The 24,331-nt window shown below is 41.3% G+C and overlaps 1 protein-coding gene across 4 annotated transcripts in view; it reads right to left on the reverse strand.

Annotated features, from left to right (window-relative positions):
* Positions 1-24,331, reverse strand: part of Bbs9 (Bardet-Biedl syndrome 9) — a 440,450-nt gene that overhangs the window by 144,048 nt on the left and 272,071 nt on the right. The gene's annotated exons all lie outside the window — the stretch shown is intronic.

Genomic DNA, 24,331 nt, shown 5'->3' on the forward strand with positions numbered 1-24,331 from the left:
CAGCAGGCTCTTTGATATGCTAATGGGCACCATATAGCCATTGTCCCTTCTGGGAGAAATAAGGGAACAGCTCCTCTGGTAGAGAGGAACAAGCTTCACAAGTCCTAAAGGAATGCTGGCTTCTGTCTACCCACCAGGATTTGGACCTGACACTAAACATGTTGAAAAATGGGAGAAATTTAAAGTGATCTATAACATCTCAGATAGTCCAAACTGCTTACCTAAGTTCGAGAAACTTATTTCATATTCATCTCTCTGAAGAATGGTTATTATTCTCCAGAACTGACAAGGGAAACAAGAAGTCTTAGAGCAGAAGAGAAGGATCCTCCTGGTTTTAGGGGCTCTGAGGATGGGGGCTGGTGAGTATCTGGGGAAGCACGGCCCCAAAGTGCCTGCAAAGACAGCAAGACAGGTGGCCAACCATCCCTGGAGGTCCCAGACACACAAGGATGGGCAAGGTCACACCCTGACCCAGCACACAGAGCACCACAGGATCCCTCTTCAAAAGAAAAAGCAGTAGTTCTGGTCAGGGCCGCCTCAGGGGGAAAGAGGGGATGGCAATTATCTTTCTAACCTGGGGAGCTAAAGGCAAAGGTCATTCCAGAGGTCAGACGACCAGTTCCAGTTGAAATAGCATCTCAGCTCAGACTCCAGCTCTGGTAAGCTACTCCACAGTAGGCACAGGGCCAGCTCTCTGTGTCCTCAACTTGTAGGCTTCCCTGATGATATTCCTCAGGCATTCACCTGACTATCTTAAACCTATTTCAGGTAAAGCTACGTTTACAAAACTAGTCCATGGTCACACAGAGGAGTCCATGGTCACACAAAACCAGTTTGGACTTGGTAAAAGGTCCATGTTTAAAGGACTTTAAACCAGAGCCTTAAACATCAAGATGGAGAAGCAACAAATTATTTTCAGTTTTAATGAAAAGTGTGTGTTCATGTGTACTGGCTTCCAATGTAAGATGCCAAGTCTTTTTGTAATGATATCAATTTCTCACTGGGCATAAACTGCTACTTCGAGTACAAAGTAGTCACAATTTTTCATAGGAATGAACACATGATCCACCCATTTATCTAGACAGAAGACATGAAGGTAGAGTAAGAACAATTCTTTTGTCAGACATAAAAACTAATTCTAGGTGGGAGACTTTTTGTACGGGAGAGATCTGGTCAAAAGCCCAGGACTACGGAGGCCACAGGCCCAAGGTGGTACCCTACTGTTGTTATATTAAATTTCATGCTGTCAAATAGGCTTATAAAATTTATATTCATATCCATAGATCTTTGAGGCTCTAAACTCGGGTCAGAGAAGCGTCTTCTTGCAGTAGATAGTAGTCAAGGTAATTATGTTGCTCAGCTCAGCCCAGTTGAGCAGCTCAACTGGGCCTCTCTCTCTCTCTCTCTCTCTCTCTCTCTCTCTCTCTCTCTCTCTTCTCTCTCGTCTTCTCCCCTTCCTTCCATAACCACTAAATAATATCCAACCTCACTCTGTATGGCATATTCCATCTATCTCTCCCCCACCACCGCCACATGGCTCGCAGCAGGTGACACCACGGGGGACCAGCCACCTTTGGAGACCGGCAGCAAGGTCTCGTGCACAGTCCCTGCCTAGGACAGGCTGCTCCAGGGCCCCCTGCCCACTGCCTGCCACCGAGGATCCTGCAGCAAGCTACTCAGGGATCCACAGCAACTTTTATTAATCCATTACAGTTACTAGTAACCAAAAAGAGAAAAGGACATAAAATTTGGAGGGTAACAGAGTTGTGGGGGCGAAAGGAAGCTAGAGGGAGGTGAGGATGAGTAGATATTATCAAAATACATTGTATAAATATGTGAAATTTTGAAAGAATATATAAAAATATTTTAAAAACCAATTCCACAAACTTTTATATCAACTAAGTCTCTGCATCTAAGAGACCCCCTAGTCTTCAAAGCTATTTCTTAGGAGTAATTTTTGTTTATGCCAATATTTACATACCTTGATAATTTATCAAACCAAAGTGGACTCCCTTTTATCCCCATCAATTATAATTATGCTTACTAAGATATTACACTAAAAACTGTCTTACTAAACTATTACACCACAGATTTAATAATTTAATAAAATGTTCCCAAAGTACTCACTGATCCTTTCCTGACATTTCTTTTCAAGTCCGTACTTGAAATGTGTGCTCTACGTATTCCACGCCTGGCGCACAAACCGCAAACCACACTGCTCTTTTCATGTGAGTGACACTACCGTTATCTTAATCTTTTTCCTGATCTTTGAAGGACATAATACTGTAATTAGTATCAAGGGCTTTCAGACAAAGAGTTCACGGATTTAACTGTCAATTATCTGAGTGCAGACATTTCTTAGAAGTATATGCTGTGGATGGCTGAAAACATCCCTGTGATCGGTGAACAATCTTTCAGTTAAAAGGGCCTATTAAAGAAATTCTTCTGACATATATTAAATTATCTGGGTTTCAAAGAATCTGAGTCCAACTCTTTATATAATGATGGCTTCTTAGAAAACAAATTAAAAATATATTGAGACAAAATAAAAGTCACCAAAACACACATTAGTCTAACCAAGTGAACTAAGAAACACGTGGACTAACTGATACAAGAAAGTATGAGAGGTGCAGACACAGGCGTGGACTGTCGCAGCTCATGCTGTCATAAGGATCATAGACGCACTCGAGAATGTCCTAAAAACTTACGTACGATTTACATAGTAACAGCTCAAAAAGGAATATGTGACTAAGGACAAGTTTCTAGAAGCCGCTGCTACGGTTCTCCCGCAGTGAGCAGAGCCGCTGAAGCAGCTTTCTCCACCATTGACTCCTGGAACCCGTCTGGCCTCAGCGCATACTTTGCTCCCACTCACCCTGTGTGTGTGGTTCCCAGAGCTTCCAAGGCCCTTTCCTTCCTTTTGTCTACTTAAAGCTCATCCTTGTCTCAGAATCCAAGGCTGGGGCCATAGCTCACCAGTAGAGCACTCCGCTAGCATACACAAAGCCCTGGACTATATCTGCTGCAGCAATAAATGAATAAGTAAACAAATAAAAGAACAAATCATGATCCCGCTTGCACATGAGGATGTGTCTCGGGTAGCTGCACAGGGACTATTCCTCTCACTGTTTTCCACGACTATTTTTCCTTCTACTACGATCCTTAGTACCCATTCAGTTATCTTCCATAGCTTGCACTTTTTCCATGTAGACATTTCTACACTTTCATTTTTGCTAAAGTCTACAGAAGATGCAGCTTTAGCATTTGCTCCAATGTGTTTTGACAATGGCACACGCTAGTGGAAGTGATGTTGAACTCGAGAGAAAGAAGATTCCACCCCTCAAAAGCTCCCCCACTCTTTTTTCTGCTTCTCTCAAGGCAATTGTGCATGTGTGTGCATGTGTGTGCGTGTGCACACGTGTGTGTGAAGTTAGAAATTATACCCAGCACACTGCACACACAACATGATGAATCCTGCTAATATTTTATGAATCAATGCTCACCTACTTCTCTGGCTCCAAGGTTCTCCCCCTTCATAATTAAGTTTGTTTGTTGAACTAATAATAGTCAGACAATTCAAGCAAAGCATTACCAACACAAAAGTCTCATTTCTTGACTTTGCAGCACAGATAAATCTGGTCTTTGGATAAAATAAAAATATAAAATGCTACTGAACTGTACATATAATGTGTTTTCCAATTATTAACAAACTAGGCAACTCTACAAGATGTATGATTTAGTCCTTGAGTAGATGATTGATGGAGGAAGGTCATTGGTTAAATAAAAAGAAACTGCTTGGCCCTCATTGGTTAGAAGATAGGTGGGAGGAGTAAACAGAACAGAACGCTGGGAGGAAGAGGAAGTGAGCTCAGACTCGACAGCTCTCCTCTCGGGAGCAGACGCCTCAGAAGAGATGCCATGCCCCGCTCCCGGGCAGACACACGTGATGAAGCTCCGACCCAGGATGGACATAGGCTAGAATCTTCCCGGTAAGACCGGTGCACACAGATTATTAGAGATGGGTTGATCGGGATATCAGAATTAGCCAGTAAGGGCTAGAGCTAAAGGGCCAAGCAGTGTTTAAAAGAATACAGTGTCCGTGTAATTATTTCGGGGCATAAGCTAGCCGAGCAGGCGGCCGGGGTTCTGGGAACGCAGGCCCGCCGCTCATATTACTACAGATGATAACGTAAGGATATTAAATGAAGTCCTGGAAATTAACTCTTATATTCCCACAGCAGGTAATATACATCACCCTGTCAAAGCTCAGTGCCTTTGATGCAGGCAAGGGCAAATGATATTCTTTTTTTTTAATTTAGTTTTTTTAAAACAAAAAAAGAAAACAAACTATCTTTTTCCATTTTATATACTAATCCAGTTCCTACTCCCTCCCCTCCTCACCTTCCCTCCCCACTCCCCCATCCCACCCTCTATCCACTCCTCACGGAGGGTAAGGCACATTGTTTTGGGGAAGGTCCAAGGCCTTCCCCACCATATTCAGGCTGAGCAATGTATCCATCCAGAAAGAATGGGTTCCAAAAATCCAGTACAAGTAGCAGCGACATATCCAGGTGCCACAGCCAGTGGCCCCGCAGTCTGCCCCAGCCATACAACTGTCACTCACATTCAGAGGGCCTAGTTTGGTCCTTCCCTGTCGGGCTGGAATTGGTGAGCTCCCATTAATTAGCTCAGGTAATCTGTTTCAGTGGGTGACCCCATCATGGCCTCGACTTCTTTTCTCATATTCTCATTCCTTCCACTTTTCAGCTGGACTTTGGGAGCTCGGCCCAGTGCTTTGCAGCGGGTCTCTGCCTCTGTTTCCATCAGTTGCTGGATGAAGGTTCTATTGTGGCATTTAAGACAGTCATCAGTCTGACTACAGGGCAAGGCTAGTTTAGGCACCCTCTCCTCTATTGCTTAGGGTCTTACTTCATAGGTGAGGGAAAACTCAGCAACTGAATTGCTCAAGCTCATCATACAAGCTCTGATGGCTCAAGAATCAATACTCTGCCTTGTTCTACCACATGAGGGTACATGTATACAAAGATAGCTTGTACTCAAAAATCCAATTCCTTGATAATTCTCTGAAAACTCACATACTGCTCACTTTGTCCAGTCTCTGTAGAACCTGCTGCACATTGTTAAAGCCCAGAGATGCTGTTGTGTCCAGAGTCTGTTCCCTTGCTTGTCCAGCCAGACAAGAGGACCCCATCTGACAGATATGAGCGATTTTCCTTCATTAGTTTTTTTGAACTCTCTTGAGTTCTTTTTTAATTGATTTTTATTGAGTTCTACATTTTTCTCCACTCTCCTCTCTGCCTCTTCCCTCCCCCCATCAGCCCTCCCCAAGGTACCCCATCACTCAGGAGATCTTGTCTTTTTCTACTTCCCATGTAGATTAGATCCATGTATGTCTCTCTTAGTGTCCTCATTGTTGTCTAAGTTCTCTGGGATTGTGGTTTATGTTTAAAACCCACCTATGAGTGAGTACATGTGATAATTGTCTTCCTGTGTCTGGGTTACCTCACTCAAAATAATGTTTTCTAGCTCCACCCATTTTCTTGCAAAATTCAAGCTGCCATTATTTTTTTCTGCTGTGTGGTACTCCATTAAATGTTCAACATCCTTAGTCATCAGAGAAATGCAAATCAAAACAACTCTGAGATTCCATCTTACACCTGTAAGAATGGCCAAGATCAAAACCACTGATGACAACTTATGCTGGAAAGGTTGTGGGGAAAAGGGAACACTTCTGCATTGCTGGTGGGAGTGCAAGATGATACAATCCCTCTGGATGTCAGTGTCATGATTTCTCAGAAAATTAGGAAACAACCTTCCTCAAGACCCAGTAATACCACTTTTGGGTATATATCCAAAGGATGCTCAATCGTGCCACAAAGACATGTGTTCAACTATGTTCATAGCAGCATTTTTTGTCATAGCCAGAACCTGAAAACAACCTAAATGTTCCTCAACTGAAGAATGGATAAGCAAAATGTGGTATATCTACACAATGGTGTACTCTCTTGGGTTCTTTCTTCTGGGTTTGAACTTCAGCTCTAAATGCTGCATTAATGGATCTTAAGCTTTTTTATATTTGAGAACTTTCTACTCTAAGAAAGAGACAAAGTCACTAGAAAAATGGACAAACTTTTTAGGCTCGTAAATGGAAAATATTAACATTGTGAAAATGGCATTCTATCAAAAACAACCAATAGATTCAATGGAATCCTAATTAAAATTGTGGCACTATTCTTATGATTTTTTTTAAAAAAAATCTTAACATTCAAATGTAAATAAAAAATACCCCCACAGTCAAATCTATCTTGGGTAATAAGAACACTGACAGAGTTATTACCACACCTGGCACCAAGATACACCAAAGAATCTTAGTAATAAAAACAGCATGGTACTGGCACAAACAGACATGTTAATCAATGGAACATACTAGAAGATCCAGCTATAATGCCATACAACTACAGCTACCACAATTTTGACAAAGGAGCCAAAAATGCACCCTAGAGAAAGGGCAACATCTCCAACAAACAGTGCTGGGAAAACTGAATATTTACATGTGGAAGAATGAAACTAGATCCTTCATTCATATAAAATCCAACTCCAGAGAGGTTAAGGACGCCGATATAAAACCTGGAAATCTGCAACTCTAGAGGGAAAAGTGAGGAACACAACATTATATACAAGCATAGGTAAAGGCTTTCTAAATAAGACTCAGGTTGTTAGAGAAGTAAGTCCAACTACAATGCCGACCTACAAGGCAAGATGTATACACTAATACATGAAATCATATAAAACAGTTTTCACCTGCCATAGTGAATCCTTCTGGACCGAAAGGTTTAATCGGGTTAACCCCAAAATAAACCTCGATATAACGGCAACAAAAAAGTTTCTTTTATTAAAAATGTTCCATGCCTAATGTCAATTTACGCAGTGTTTTGCAAAGCAATCAGTTTTTAAGCTTCTGATAAATAACTCCTTTAGGGAGGAAGCACAGAAATCCTGATAGATCGGTTTTATTGCCCCAAAGCCTTGGACATGGTCTCAGAAGACCAGAGGACAGCCACCCGAACCTGGGGCCTGCGGCTCACGATCCTGCATATGTAAAGACCATATTCACCAAGTTTGACAATGTTTTAAAACTTAACGGCCGCAAAGCTAGCAGGAGAGAGAGGGTCTCTATGTTGGCCTATGAACACACAAGCACCATATAGCTATAAAATGAAAAGCACTAAAAGAATGTTAGACACCATGAAAATACATCAGTGTCATTAATAACTCGTGTGTAAGTGGCAGTTTATCGACAGTCTTCTCACAGAGAGTAAGCGACACAATTCTGCCTGCTTTCTTTCCACCCAGGATGAAACTGTAACATAGAGTTTTTATGAAACAGACATCCCAAGTTCAAGTGTTTTGTGAGACTTTCCAAGATCATCTAACTAGAAATGACTAGTTCTGAAGTCTCCCCCCCCCTTTTTAAACTATATCACCAAAAATATTATTAAATTTCCCTGGAATGTAATACACAAGAAGCTCATGCAAAAGCCAAATGTCTTACTGACCTCACAGTCAATTCTTTGGGCCCAAGTCCCAGGAAAGCTAGGGAAGCCCCTTAAAGATAACAAGTGGGCATGGGCACAGCCTTGTGGAGACAAGGATGCTTCAACTCTGTCTGAAAGCCAGGAGGGAAGCTGGAAATCTGCCAAGTCAGGAGCAGCACAGAAAACATGAGCTGGCATTTCTCCTGAAGGATGGAACCCATGGAGCTCAGACAGATGCACCTGACAAGAGCAGAGGTAGTAAGAACTCAGGCAACAAGAACAAAACCATCACTCTAGAGCAGGTAAGAGAACGTTCTGGGAGGAAATACATGGATTCGAAAATGGAAAAATGAATATATGAATAACTGAGCTCTGGTGGCAGGAGAGGGTGAAACAGTCTTTCCCCACTGGCTCAGGGAGGAGGGGATACCAAGACCAGGCCTAGCAGGTCCTGAGGTCTAATCTTAAGAGTACAAGTATTTTGGATGTAAATGAATCCAAAAATTTAAAGCTCTGTTTCTGTTCTTAGTGACTTGCCTGTCAGGACACTGACAGAGTGACCAAATGCTGTGAGCAATAACCAAATGTTAGAAATGCAGGCCAAAGCGACTGCTTTCCAGGGCAGCTCTGGTCCTGACAACAGACACAGAAACAGCAGCGTACAAGCAAATGAACCTGCCTTGAAAATAAACATCAACGCTTCTGTTTGTTTCCTCCCAGTATGGGGCTTCGGAAGGATAGACTAAAATACGCTGCCCAGGCTGCTCCTTGAGCTTCTCTCCAGGACCATCCTGACCTGTGCTCTCATGAGTACCCTCAAGGCTCCCATTGCACAGCACACTTGCTGAGAAACCACCCACCCGGCCTTTTCTTCTCCTGTTCTTTGTCTGATACTTAGAAAATGGAATTCCACTATTTGTTTCTATTTCTGGTTTTCTTGCTCATTGTTTTGAGCTATTTCTACTTTCTCTTTGAGGACTTTCCATGCATACCCACTGCCTGACTCTCCTGCTGGAGTTCCCTGACTGTGGGGCGGTCACACTCCTTTGCTGTTAGGATGAAATAAAAATAGACACCCTATCTCATTCGCTTGTAGTTTCCTTCAATGTGCAAAATTATGTTTTGCTTTAATCAAATGTATCACATTTTAATTCTGTGAGTTTGTGCACTTTATAATTTGATTAAAAGTCTTTCCTCACCCCAAGGATTTTAGCACAGGCTCTCCTTTATTCTTATAAAAGCTATGCCTTTCTCATTCCGGTAGTCAATTTACTTAAAATTTCTTTTTGTTTATGGTGTGAAATAAGGATTCAATTAAAAATTGTATATAGATAATCAGTTTATTTCTGTGCTATTTGAAAACACAAAACCATACAATATGCTTATTGTGGCACTTACCACAACACAGTTTTGTCATTTTATATTATATTCATAGATACTAATATTTTACTGTCAGTAGATTAAAATTAATAACGTGCCTTTATCATTTGCATATTTTAGAATCTAATACATCTAACGAAAGTAGTTTCTGAATGTTTTCTTTGTTCAAGTGCAAAAGTCATTTCTAAAGACAGACTAAAAACATATAAACACTTCTGGCCTTTGAAAAACACACTAAAAACATATGAACACTGTTGGACTTCGAAAGACACACTAAAAACATACGAACACTGCTGGTCTTCGAAAGACACACTGAAAACATTCGAACACTGCTGGCCTTCTAAAGACACACTGAAAACATACGAACACGGCTGGTCTTCTATAAACATACTGAAAACATACGAACACTGTTGGTCAAGAAATACTCACTTCTTGACCATAGATCAATCATTTTTCCAGATAAAGAATTTATGTGAAACTAAAATTAACTTTCCCAGAGATATGGAAAATAATTCTTTTCTAGCAGATAGTACTCTGCATTTCTCCAATTGCCCAATGAAAATGCTCTTGGGTTAGCTGGATTAGCACTTAGGTTCATTTCATGAGTGGTCTCAGTCACCATGTGGAAGAAGACAGGCATGGAGCTGAGGTTGGCTGGTTGGCCTGTCACCAAGAGTAAACCCTGTTTGCTAGAACTAAGGCACTAAGGCAAATTCCCACTTATCCTCACTCAACTTAAGAGAAATAGACAGGAACCAGGCAACTTCTGACCTTCCTTCTAGGCACAATTTTAACATCTGAGATGGTTCAAAAGCTGAGCCATCATGAGGACAGAGATAGATTCCAAGGCATGTTGAAGGCTGTGGGCTAAGCTTTTCTTTTATTAATCCAACATTTTGAATCATATCCAAATGTCCTCACTTGTGTACAAAATCTTACCACCAAAATTCATGATAAATAAAAATCAAGTAATAGTGACAAGTCAAATTGCACAGAAATAACCTCCAACCACTGATGCTTTATGGCCTGAACATGTTATATAATATTCCATGCTTAAATCAGTTAAAGATAGCTTGAAAAACATTTATCTGTTACTTTTTAACGATGGCGACACACACTAATGGTTGTCATTAAAGAGAAAGGTGTCCTCCTTTTCAACAGTTCACTGTTCTGTAAACAAACAATAACATAGGATAAACAATGAGATCATGTAAAGTAAACCCTCTGAATGCTCCGATAAAGCTTGTAGGTAAAGACTAACCTACAAGGCTGCTGTGGCAGTGAGGACAGCCTAGCTTTAGCCAGAGGCAGGTGCTGGAGCAGTCACCACAAAGAAATAGATCTTGAGTAACATCAGCAAATCTGGCACTGTTGGTTCGGATTTGGAAAAAAAAAATGTTCTTCTTCACTATCACATGAGAACTTGAGATTATGAATCATATAATTAGAAGGGTCAAGTATGGAATTCTTAGGAAACTTACTTTCTGATCGTGTGAGAAGAGAAGATTCAAAGATGACATAGTAATTAATCAAAAGACTATTATGCCAATCATAATAATAACAAAACAAAAATTTTAATTGAAGAGCATCTTCAAGTATACTACAATATTTCATAGTATAAAATATGATCCAGATTCATATGGATAAAAATATCAATGGCATGTTTTAACTATAGAGTCCCACATCTCTAGGCTCAGTTAAACAGCAGAAAGGCTGTGGGGGAAGGAAACCATAATCACTTCCCCCAGGGGACCCCAAAGGGTGGTAGCCCCAGCTTCAGGACAGCAATTCCTGAAAGCCAAGGCTCATATGTCTTCAAAATGCATTTAAAGCTTTACATAAACTCTCTGTATAGAAAACTGGTACGGCTGTGAGAGTAAACCGTTGGCACTGCCAACCCAACACACTCCACAGCGATGAGCAGACAAACCATCCGAATCTGAGAACACACCTAGTACTCTTGGAACCAATTTACCAAATTTATAAAAAACATCTCCGGGCTGGAGAGATGGCTCAGTGGTTAAGAGCACTGACTGCTCTTCCAGAGGAGCTGGGTTCAATTCCCAGCACCCACCTGGCAGCTCGCAGCTGTTGTAAAAGGACCTTTCCCTGCCTAGCTCTGTTCCCCTATAGCTCTGCTATAGGCCCAAAGCAGTCCCTTTATTAACCAATGATATTCACATCCTACAGAGGGGAATCCTCCATCACACAGCTGACTGTAACTTCAGGGTCCAACACCCTCACACAGAAATACATGCAGGCAAAAAACATAAAGATAGAAGTATACAAATAAATTTTTAAAAAGGAAAAGAAAAACATCACCACAGTGAACATGCAGTGCTATTTTGTAAATAATATTTGTGATTCCTGCACAATGGTCAAACAATTGCAAACACAAGATGTTATCAACAGACAAAGTATGGCACTTAACTCAGTGTCTACTGCTGTGTCTCTACTGCAAGGAAGGGTAAAAACCTTTGTGAAAACAGCGCTTTTCTCAGTGGTGAGCGCTTAATGGATTCGGTTTCTTTCGGTAAAGTCCTTGGCCCAGTCCTCATCTTCCACCAGGGCCAAAGGAGAACATGTATTAAGGACCTTCTGTAAGTGTAACACGCCACTCATAGCTCCATCAATTATTTCTGAGAGCCTGTCATTCTCAGATGAGCAAACTGGGGATCCAAAACACCACAGACTTAAAAGAAAGGACCATTCTTTCTCTGAACTAACGGCATTTTTAAGTGACTCCGCCCTCTGATGATTGCTGGTGTGTCCTTCCCTCCATCATCACTACAGTTCCACAGACTCAGGACCTCGCGAGATGCGCTCATGTAGAAGGACCATCAGGTGACCTTTCAGACTGCAGTATGAAGACACTGCTTCTACCAAGTAGGACAGAAGAAGAAAAGTCTCTGCTTCATGCAGCTTTTTTTAAAAGAAAAATTGATAAATAGTTAAAATTAATTAATGGAGTTAAAACATTAAAAATCACCATTTGCTTCACTTGTCACTAAACATCACTTGTCATTTAAGGGGAGGTGAAATTTATTAATTTTTATTAACTTGTAACAGAATGATGAAAGAAAGAAAGAGTTACCACACTGTGGTTAAAATGTCTCCTTTGAGCTCGGTATTTCCGGTCAGAGCTGGAATCATGCACTGAGTTTAAGCTGCACTGCTCACAGCCGTCACTGAACATTTTCAGACTTCATTACTTCAGATCCAGTAAGTAAAAGGGCAGACTTGTCATTCCAAATATAACCTGTTTGATTAGATTAGTCTAATCAAGCACTCTATTAATTCTGCCATGATTATAAATAAAAATCTAGGTCATGGAAGAGTCCGGCAAATGAGCTAAAACATAATGCAGGCTCAGTAATCGCTTCTGAAGCAGCAGATGGCAGATTCCCCTTTTCCATGGCAGATGCTCAGATCTACACCACCTCCAGTTTACAGGCCGTAGAGGATTTAGCAATTTACGCTGTCAAAAATTACGTGCTAAGAAAGGATGGTCCCCAAGCATCAGGCAGCTGTTAGGGACTGCTCCCCAAAGTGCCATGGTTGTTTTAGTAGAAAAACTTTTCTATTCAAATATATCATTGAAATGAAAACATATGCAAAACAAAAGCAAAAATGACCACAGCAACATTAGCTAAAATATGAAAAGTATATTTTTTCAACCAAATAGAAAGTATTGGCTCAGTGTTTGAAAAGTTGTTTAGTAATATACAGGATGAATTTTATAAGTTCTATACTATTTGATCTAATAACTTTATTTCTAGAAATCTATCCTAAAAAAATCATTAGCAATATGAACATAGAGTTTTAAAGAAAGAAGTGAATATTAGTTATAAAACAAACCAACAGCAGAATGTAATTGAAAATAATGTGTATGTGTATACATGCATGTGTATGTGTTTATACACACATATATGCCACAGACTAACAAAAATCCCAATGCCAGGCATAGGAATCTCCTTTTTTATTGATCAGGAAAGTCCAAGAGACCCCAAAATCAATAAAGGCTATTGTCATTGCCCTTCTTTGCCTCCCTAAAACTGAAGGTTTTCTAACATAGGACTTGGAGGAATGCAGCTGAACTTAACCTGTAAGCAGCTCTCACAGTACCAGAAGGAGATATGCTGCTGCCAAGAGAAAAAGGCAATCAGTTGTCCTAACCACCTATAAATTCTGTGAATCACAACAATGAGTTGAATGGTAAGATATCCCCAAAAGTGCAATAGTGGCACTTATGTCCTGGGGTAACCAACAATCACCTAATTGGATTTAAGGATCACTCAACAGGAGGGATTCCATGCCCATGTAAACCCAGACAACTACCCATGGCTGGTGAGGCCACTGTCCCAAGAGAAAAACCTACAACTATCACTTTCACAAGCTAGTGTATAAATTAACTGCATTCTGAACATCCACAGATAAGTCTAACTCTCACACCTCATCAAAGAAGCTTCTTTTCCATCAGAGAAAGACTATCACCAAACTCCACAACTGGTCAAAATGCAGAGAACAACTGACCATGGCGTCCATCCTCAGCTGATAAATCTACAACACACTTCCTACACTTAGGGCTCAGGATCATTGCAACAGAGGGGCCAGAAAGATTTTAAGAACCCGGATGTGAAGACGTCTGCTGAAAGATAGTGTCTTCTATGTATGACAGGGAAGTTGTATCTATAAAATGAATCTCAACAACATGACTGTCTACAGGATTTGAACAATGCTGAAACCAACTGCCATGCCAACATGGGTAGAAGAAATCTCACAAGACGCCACTCCTTGATTATAATTCCTGTAGGGAACTAAAGGCTACTAAAAGAGGGAGAATTAATCTCCTCTAGGATGATCTCCCTCATAGGCTATCCCAATCCCAAGCAATCAGTTCTGAACTCTTGTGCATGGGAGCAGCACTAAATGAACTCAGCAGGTGGTATTTATAAATAATACAAAGAATAAGAAGTGATGAATTAGAGGAGTACGGGGTAATGGAGGAAGAGCTGGAGGAAGGACAAGAAGAACAGAAAAGAAGGAAATACGGCATTCATCATATATAAAATTCTCAATAAATAAATAAAAGAAAATAAATAGTTAAAAATGAACAATTGTCATGCATACATCAAAAACCTAATTTTAAAAATGTAATATGGCAATATATACACTATAATACTTGTATTTAAACTGTATATACAACATAAACTTACTTTCCCTAAAACTTTTCAGAAGACTAGAAGAACATGTTCACCAGTCATAAAATTCCAGGTAGTTTTATTTTCCTCCTCATGATTCCAAAGTTTGTGCGTGCCAATTTTTTTTCAAATTGTGTACAATAGTATTTGTAAAATATAAAATTACTTAAAAGATAATGTTTACATCAGTCTCATATCAAATGATTTCATTCGAGTTGGCATCAACAAAATTAAAAGATCTACTCTACAAGAAATCTTTTCTATAAATATGAAACAAATGCAAGCAGGACAAGCTGGGACAGAGAGTTCCTGACATAATTGTATCACTTCAGACTGAACACTAAGGTTGATAGCACTAATGGAATGAACCAGAGTGCATGAATAATACATTACTTGCACCAATCAATGGGACCACATTACAAGCTGATGGAAAACAAATGCCCAGAGTAAAAACAAAAGACATTTCAAATGCAAGCACAAAACGGCCATCTTCCTACGACCCAGTCTACCAGGGTGTGGGAGGGCCATGACAGGTCTGCCAGAAGGAGCCTGCTAGTGCCATAGGAAAGGCACTGGCCCGTGGCTGGTTGACAGCAAGTTTCTGATGACTTCAAGTGCATTTTTGTGTATCTTCTGTATCCCCTTCAATAAAATCTGTGATGTTAGGAAACCCAACTGTTTAATTAGCATCTCTGTGATTTGTACAAAATTATATGAATTATGCTGAAACAGAACAAGCAAACAAACAACAAAATAAAGCAAATACAGCAGCATGATTCGCAGCCCAATCAAGGACCTGCTAGTACGGAATGCGGAGATGACCCAGTTTCTAGAGAGACTCTCGGTGTGCTGGGAAGGTGACTGATGAAACACGCTTCAAGGAACCTGCAAGCCCTCTTAGTCACACACAGCAGCTCCTTTACAACCGAGGGCTAGAATTATAGAACAGATCAGAGCCCCGGGAGAGAATGAGAGAGAAAGGGGCCCCATGGGTAAAGGGCTCTTTGACTCTGAAATCCGGTGAGGGAAATTCTTAGTGCAAATGTTCTACAAAGGGTCCAGCAGAAGAGTGACTCAGAAACAAGAAAAGCATGCTAACACGAGACGGGCCTTGTTTGGGGATGCTCACGGTGGCACCCCCATCGACCGAATATAAGCGATGCCGTTTTCAGTCCATATCTTCTTCCATGGAATAATAAAATTGATTAACTTGATTTTCCCATTTTCTCTATTAAATTATTTCTGAGAAAACAATAAAGAAAGGAGATAAAACACTGCTCAAACTTGAGCCTGACCTGGCTGTGAATGGTGTCAGCTGGTCTTCTAAGGAATCTTTTAGGTTTATTCATAAAAGAAGATATGTAGAGAATTTTTTAGAAGAAGATATATAAAATCACATTATACACAACCACACTGCAAAAGTCAAATTTCTGAAAGCAACTTGAGAAAAATGATTCTGTCTAAGCACTTGACAGACCAGAGCGTGAGTCTATTTCTGTGGTTCGTCAATCACGTTGAGGACAAAGCCACGGCAAACCCCACTGTAAAGTGCTGCTCTGTTTGATCTTCTTCACTCAGCACAAAGTCCCCTTCAATCTCAAGAAGAGACGTCCAGTTACAAAAACAGTGCTGAGTCACGGCACACCAGAGTCCTTCCTACTGAGCACACAGGGCTTACCTTGGTCTCTTCAGGCTCCAAGGACCCCATGTCCTTGCAGGAGAACCATTGTAGAGCAGCTTTTTACCTGACTTCGTGCCAAGGAGCTCTTGTCTCATGGTGAAGCGTGCTCATTATGAACTATACAACTATAATCCCAATACTCAGGAGGATGAGGCAGGCAGATCTCAACATCAAAGCCAGTCTGTTCCATGTCTCGAAAAGTGTGTGTATGTCTATCTGTCAGTCTGTCTGTGTCTGGTGTGTAGGCTAGAGGTCAGCATATAGTATCTGCTTCAGTCCGTCGACCCTATTTTTTGAAACAGGGTCTCTCACTGACATGGACATCACCATTTCAGCTAGACTAGAGCTAGCTAGCAAGCCCTGGGAATCCTCCTGTTTCTACCTCTCGGTTCTGGGATTATATACTTGTATAATAAATCCAGTTCTTAGAAACTATTCATTTTGCTTTAAATTATGTATATGTTTGTGTGCCTGTGTGGGGATATCTGCATGTAAATACAGGTGCCGCAGAGACCAAAAGAGGGTGTCAGATCCCTGGAGTCATAAACAGTTGTGAGCCGTTTAACCTGAGTTCTGAAAACCCAACTCAGGTCCTCTACAAGAACAGCACGCACCCTTAACTAATGAGCCATCCCTCCAGCCTCTGTACAGCTTCTGTGCTGGAGATCTGAACTCAGGACCCCACGCCTGTATAACAGGTATCTTACTAACCAAGCCATCTGCCCAGTTCCAATTTGATAAAGTACAGAATACTCATGAAATCATAAAAAATGGGGTGCCATCTGTTGATCAACCATCTAATTTACCATCTAAGTTTTCTGTGATCACTTTTAAAGAGAAAATTTAGCTCAATTTATTTCTTTTTAAAATTGGAAGGGTACGTATGAGTAGTAGCCCCTCTTTAGAATAACAGAATCAAGGTTCAACATCTTAGAGTAAATGCCAGGTTCTGGTAAATGTCTAACTGTCTCTCAGGCCAGCGGCTCCAAACCTGAGGATGGTTTATAGGTTAAGCTGTACTCCGTGACAAAGTCATAGCCTTGGATACTTTCAGTGTTCCAGAATAAAATAAATTAATAAATAAAAGTGATACAAACATTGAGATGAACAGAGTGAGAAGGGAAGCCACGTGCAGCAGGCAGGACACAGAGACCAATGCCCTGGAGGATAATCAACAGCTTGACTGAATTATTTTGCAGCCCCAGAAGAGGTCTGCAAACCCAACACAAAGCTAGGACAGGTGAGGACATAGCTGAGAGCAAGGATGGCGAGTTTCATAACCCCTGTAGACACACCTCTTCATGTGCCCAGACAACACAGGCACCAAAAGGAGGAGGGAGGGGGAAATGCTGAAAACTTTGGGATGTGTTGGCCGATGCAAAGGTGAGTGTTTTCCAGCCTTCCTCCTACTCTTTAACATCCTGTGAGTGGATTGTTGCTCTCCAAAAGGTACATTATTTGACCACAGAGTCGGTTTATAGACTACAATCTTTAAAGTTATATCATTATGGAAACATGTGTGAAGGGCGTTTACAAAGCTGGCCTAACATCGAAGTGAACAAAATCTCTAGCAAATAGCACAACTGGAAAAATCAACTGAAGTGATTACAATACCCTCTAGAGCTAATTAAACAGCTGTATACAAACCACAGGGAAAATACTGCGGCTGTTACAGCCTGTATATGGAGCTGGCTCTGTCTGTCACCACTCCCAGTGAAGTGATGTCAAAGAAAGCGAACATCTTTTGCCAGCTGACAGTGGGAGAACAGGGCAGTGTTGTCGGTTTCCGTTCTCAGCTGGGTTTCATTTACATGAGGAATGTGGACCCTATAAGGCCACATCAATCATCTTCCTCAGTTTGTGAGGGTGGAGGAAGAAGGAAAATAATTCTCTCCTGGCTTGCTTTAAAAATTCATAAATACTCTCTGTACTTTGGACTGCACTAAATTCTAGAAAAACCCCAAGACACTGAGGTGTGAGAAAAGGATGTGCAGGAACCCACTTACCTCTACTGGAACTCTCGAGCGGGGCGGCCCGGCAATAAGACACTTTTAAAAGCACAATAAATATTTAAAGCCACTTGAGTTCAACATATTGACTCAATGAGAGATAATAGCATAGAACCACACATGTCAAAAATGGGTAGAGCAAACAGGACTGAAGTCTAGCCAAGTGTTCCTGTGAGTGCTTCAGGCATACAGCAGGGCAACCACATCCTTCCAGGACAGTCTGGGCTTGGAGCTGCTGTCCCGGTGCAATTTTTAATATACTAACTAATGATTCTTCATGTTTTCCCTTTTCCATTCCAAAGTGCCTATTTTGGACTACAGGGTCATCCTAAGCCATGGTCAAGCAGTGTCATCAGCACCATAAAGTGGTAGGAACCTAGTATTGAAATCACACACACATAATAGCATTCAATAGCTTGGCTAATTATGCAACATGGGGAGACTTCTCTGACTCTAATATGTGGCTTCCTTGGGGAAAAAAAAAAGAAGAACACTCCAGTGACACATTATGGAGGTTAAATAAGAAAACAGCCTCTGCTTAGCACAGCAACTGAGGTCAGAAAGTCAGTAAGTGCCTACAGAGGCAACTGAGTATCAAACACCCGCCAGAATCCCAGCTTCTTCATACATAAATGTGAGATTGTGCTGAAAGCTTGAGAGACGTGGTTACATCTAAAAGCCTGAAAGTTCTAGCAGGTCCTACGTGCAGAACTGAAGACCAGCACGTCCTGCACTCCTCCTCTGAGGAAGCGTTCGTGCCGCAGCACACATGGCCACGCCATTTGCTTCACTACAGAAACAAACTTCACGCCAGGGAGAACAGAACACAGGAAAGAACAGCAGCAGAAGACAGCAAGAGACAAAGCTGCCTAGATCAGCCCTGGGCAGGAAGCAAACTCCTAAGAACATTTAGGAAGGTGTCTGAGATCGGAGTTATCACTGAACCTTCCCAGCCTCTCAACCCTTCCCTCTTCCTAGCTTACTCAGTCGGAAGCAGCTGGACTCTGGAGAGATGACTCGTTTACCTCCAAGAACACAGTTTAGCTGTTCCCAAGTCAGAAGTTGTGAAGTTTATGACTTCACTGTATTTGTGTGTAAACAAATCCATCGCAATAGTTTCTCTGTTGCCTGAAAGAGTCACGGCTCCTGAAGGGAGGCAATGGACTGCACTACTTACAGCAGCCACTGTAGGGTCAACATGTATGCTAGCTTCCTAGGCTCGCCTTCTAACAAGTGATCCAAGAGACCCGAAGTCACATCTGCACACAGCTGGAGGGTTGTGCTGCACCTGGAGGACCTGAGCTCAGGAAACGGTGTTTTATGATGGTCGGTCAGTATGGCCAGGCTTTGTCGCAGAAGACAAATAATTACCTTAATGAGAACAGACCACGAAGAGCCCATCTTTTCCTGCTAGCAGACACTGACACGACCATTCAAAACTATTTGCCATAGCCATCCGTAGAAAGGTCTAGAAAATGTAGTCAGTGCCTCTGCTCACAGCAGGGACAGAAAACACCCAGGCTATTTTGTGGTGCCAACAAGGCAACATGGGCTGGGCTCCCATCTCCCAGTCACACATGCACACATGCACAAGTGCACACACGCAGCCACCCACACATGCCTGAGTACAGATGCACAGTGTTCCATGTTTAGATACACTAGGAAAATAGTCAGCATGGCTTTTTACTGTTTCTTGAGAACAGAATTTCCCAGTGCCTTTAAAAGTTCAGTGACTTAGACACTCTCATTCAGCAGGATACATGATGCACAGTTTCAAACCCTGCTTTTCACAGAACACCTATTAATATCTCCCGGAGGAATATTCCTTGGACCACAGATTGGGAAATTTTGGGAGAGTTTGTGTCATGAGCCCAATCCCATCATTCTCCTTGCACAAAGCTAACTAATATTTTCCCATTTATTCCCTAAAAATCTAAACTTTACAGGGAAGTATTCAGAAAAAGGAATGCTTTTTAAAGTCTTAAATTATTGAAGGGGAAAAGCTGGAGATTCTCTCTGCACTGGAGATCCTTAAAAATCCTGGAGATAATGTGAGCAGTGTACTTAGGGCTAGCTGGCACCCCGTGCGAGCTCAGAAAACAGCAACGATTGTAAGGATCGGCCATTTTGTTCACAGGGCATTCACAGAACCCTCTTTGTAGCACACTGAATTCCTATTGTAAGCAAGCTGGTACGGCTGCAGCAACATTGGGTCATGACTAGTGATGTTTCCTTCTCGAATTCTCTCCTACATTTTCCTACATGCAATGTTTTCCGTTCTCCTCATGCCAATGTTTTTCTCTACAAACTGGACCATATAAATCTCTGGGTTTACTTTAGTCGAAGTTTGATAAATGTTACCTACAGCAAATCTTCCTTTTTGTTTTCTTAACACCAAAAAATTAGATCCACATTTATTTAAAAGAGTTCATAGTCCCTGTGCTCGTACTCTTGTGAGATTTCCCTCCCACAGCAGGCTGCCAACGAAGGTCAAGCTAGGTCTTAGATGTAGGTGGCAAAAGACACTGGCTTAGCGATTCATTGCAGCCCGCTTCGCTGTTCCAAGAGAAGTCAATGTCAAGGGAGCTTACCTAGGCCCTGAATGAGTTTTCTTATTTCTCATTTCTTCCTGACTCCCTCGGCCAGTGCCTTCAGTCCCTGAGCCTGATGAGGAAGGTTGGCCTGGCAGGAAAGTTCCTGTCCATTTCCACTCAGGAGCCTGTCACCTACCCCAACTCTCTCCAAACTGTGGCAGTTTGGAAGAACCAATGGCAATGCCCTAGACAAAGTGAAAGCTAGGTAGGAAGAAAGCAACTGTCTCTATAATCCATCTCTATGTCCGTGGGAAAGAAAAGGAAGGCTACTTCTTCAGTCACAGCACAAGGGTAAGAAAATGACAGGGAAATGACAGCAGTCTAGTGCATAACATCTGCAGAATGCCCTGGGCATCTATGGTTCCTTGCTACTCAGTTTCCTGTCTGTGTAGCGCAAAGATTGAAGAGCACACAGTGCACTGATATTCAACCCTTCACACTGCTCTGGTATTTCCATAACCTGATGGTGAGTATTCACTCTCAGTGATGGATCTCCATTGTCCAATCATGACCCAGAACTATGCGCTGCTCTGGCGTGCTACACCTTCTTAGCAATGGAGCAAGAAAGTACAATTCCACAATCAAAAGCTAAAGACAAATGTACAATTTTATGTTTCTTTCTCAAGACCTTTTCAAAATGAGAAGAAAGAAAAATAAACATACAATAAACTCCATGAAAATATGTCATACATATGAAAGTTTTCTATGAAATTGCATGAAAATGACTCTCTAAAACCTTGTTTCATAGACCATTTTAGGTGTTTTTAAATACCAGTTTCACATACACATGCAAGTATGCATCATGTGCGCATACGTGTGCACGTGTCTGCACGTGTGTGTATCGGTGTGCATGGGTGTGTGCATGTGTGCATGTGACTAGGCCAGTGGTTCTAATTTTTGAGGCAGGGTCTCCACTGAACCTATAGTTCATGGACTGGCTCGACTAGCTGGCCAGCAAGCCGAGGACTCCTCTCTCTGACTCCCTTTCCACCAGGGCCATAAGACCAGGCCGCAATGCCCAGCAATGCCCAGCTACTGCGTGGCTGCTACAGACTCAAAGTCGGGTCCTCATGTTCGTACAGCAAACACCTAATTGAGCCTTTTTCTTTTCTGAGAAATTTTCTCATTAATGCTGTTTTTACAAGTTAATTTTTCTGAATCTTTCATCAGAATTACAAAAGAAACTTAAAAAGCATTTCTCTTCTCTCTTGAAGTTAGCTGAACTCGGGAGTTTGTATTTTTTAATGTTCTTCTCTAGAGGAAACCTCAGAGCAACACAAAAGCCACCAATGCAAGGAGTGTGCACCTTCAAGGAGCACCAAAGCCAGGAGCAGGAACTGCTCTGTGGGAACCTGATGGGCTCTGGTTTTGGAAGAATGGAGAACAGAGGTTTCTCAGTTGTTCTGAAATTATAAACCAAGTAGTTTTTCTATGTTCCTGAATATATCACTTTTTGTTTTGGGGTTTTTTTTTTTTGAGACGGTAATTTAATTATGTTTTCCCCTTCTCGTTCCTCCCTTCAAACCCTTCCATATCCTTGTCTCCATTCTCCTCCAGATTCATGGTCTCTGTTTTCAGTAACAGAAAACAGAAACACAGAAGTTATTTCTGTGTTTGCGCATACACATATCTGGATACATTCCTTCTTAAAGTTATCCTTCAGGAACAGAAAAGATAGAATTTTCAAAAATAAAAGTATCCACTTATATGAAATACACAGGTACAAAATGTTGAAATAAAATCAAAGTCAACCTTACTTAACATCTGAGCAAGTCAGTGCTGCTGCGGTCTTCAGAACACAAGCACAGCAAAACAGCCAGCCAACAGCTGGAAACAAAATACATCTCATAATAAGAAGTTAGCCCCAAGTTCTGTGAATTCTGAGACTTCCCTTTCCTTGTATCTGCCTTAGTTGAAAGTGTCCTTTTCACCTTCCCACTGTCTAAACCTGTTCTCGCTAGAATTCAGACTCTCCAAGGGCCATTGAGCTTTTCTCTGATCGTGGCTGCCCTCTGGTGGCTGCTTACCCCATCTCAATGGCTTGAGGGAAACTTAATTCACCCTTGAAAACGAGAACAGACACTCGCTAGTCCCCCAGTGCTCTGGGGTACGCGTTTGTAAATTTGCTGTCTCTAGGCCTTTTAAGTTATTTTCTGAAGCTTCTTCAGGTTTTGAAGTTTATCAACTTAGGAAAGAATGTAAGGTGTTTTTATGCTTTTTTTTTGGCTCCTACATTTGTAAGATCCCTTACTTGCTTCAAACAATGTTAGGTCCTACTAAGTAAGCTGTGAGCCCAATGAGGACCCTGACTCCACACCAACACTCCCCACCCCTACACACTGTTTCTACAGGCCAAGTCCTGAAGGCCAATGGTCTGCAGGCGATGGGTGCACACATGTTTGTCACCTGTAAGGTGTCAGCTTCCACCCTCTCTCCAACCTATCTATGTCTTCCTGCTTGGCTCAGGACCCTCACTGTGGTCACTGTCTTAGCTGACTAGGAAGTGGCACTCACTTCTAATGGAAGAGTCAACTCCTCGGTTACCCTGAGTAGGATTTCCTCAGCGGCATTCCTGTGCCAGCCATACTCAGGCAAACACTATAATACACAAACCGAATGCCCATTAACGACATTTTTATACAAACTGATAAGCTTCTCTGGCAATCAGTTCTTTTGTCTTTGTTGAAAGCCAAATAAAATAATTTAACTCTTTTCTTTCTTGAAAACTGATTTTTCTTTTATCTACGTATATGTGTTTGTAGAGTCTTTCATATGTTTCCTGGAGGCCAGGAAAGGTGTTGGATCCCTGGAGCTGCAGTTAAGGTAATCATAAGTTTTCCAATATGAGTGCTGGGAATCAAACTTGGAACTTCTTGAAGGAGCAGAATGGGCTGACATCACTAAGTCATTCTCCAGGCCTTTATGCTTCTTTCTTAAATTATCATAACACAAAAAATATTATTCTCTTATATAGTATTTTTAATAATTTGAGAATTTTATATATGCGTACTGTGTATTTTAACAATTACTATATGTTTAAAGCATGAATTTAAGTAAAATAATCAAAAGTAACCAAATTCTGGTAGATGGAAAGTAAGAAAGCTTGAGCATCTATTTTCTTGCTTAACAAGTATTTTTCCACAGTTCCAAGCATTTTAACTACCATCACTATGCAACCACATACTGGTCACAAACCCTATTCCCTCTCTTTAAAAACAAGTGAGTGAGAAGCTAAAAAGACAAGCTTCTCCAAGTAAATTACCAACAAAGGAAAAAAATCAGTTGATCTGCAATGATGAAAATTAATCCATTGCCATTTGGGAGCCTAGGCAGTTTGGATGCTCACCTTACTAGACCTGAATGGAGGTGGGTGGTCCTTGGACTTCCCACAGGGCAGGGAACTCTGATTGCTCTTTGGGCTGATGACGGAGGGGGACTTGATTGGGAGAGGGGGAGGGAAATGGGAGGCAGTGGCGGGGAAGAGAGAGAAATCTTTAATAAATAAATAAATTTTTAAAAAAAGAAAATTAATCCATGCTATACATGCAGTCTACAGTGGTCTAAACTCAGATGCAATTTCCTCACGTGAAATGAAGACCTGCATGTACTGTGAAGCGGTGTGATACACTGTCCCAGGAGGAAGAAACAGCAGATTTTATAAGCATAATAACTATACAGTTATTAAACCTATAGTACTATAAGCTTAGACATAATTTATACTTTCATGAGGAAAACACTCCAAGCACTATATACCATATGGTCCCACTTAAAAATGTTCCTGTTCTTACATTTTATAGACAATAGCACACATTATCAAATTTGGAAGTATGTATACTAAATTGAAATTATGTCATATTAGTGGTAAGATTTGGGTAATTTTTAATTCTTTCTCCATATCTGTGTTTTCTGG

The sequence above is a fragment of the Microtus pennsylvanicus genome, chromosome 3 (assembly GCF_037038515.1).
Source record: "Microtus pennsylvanicus isolate mMicPen1 chromosome 3, mMicPen1.hap1, whole genome shotgun sequence".
NCBI lineage: Eukaryota > Metazoa > Chordata > Mammalia > Rodentia > Cricetidae > Microtus > Microtus pennsylvanicus.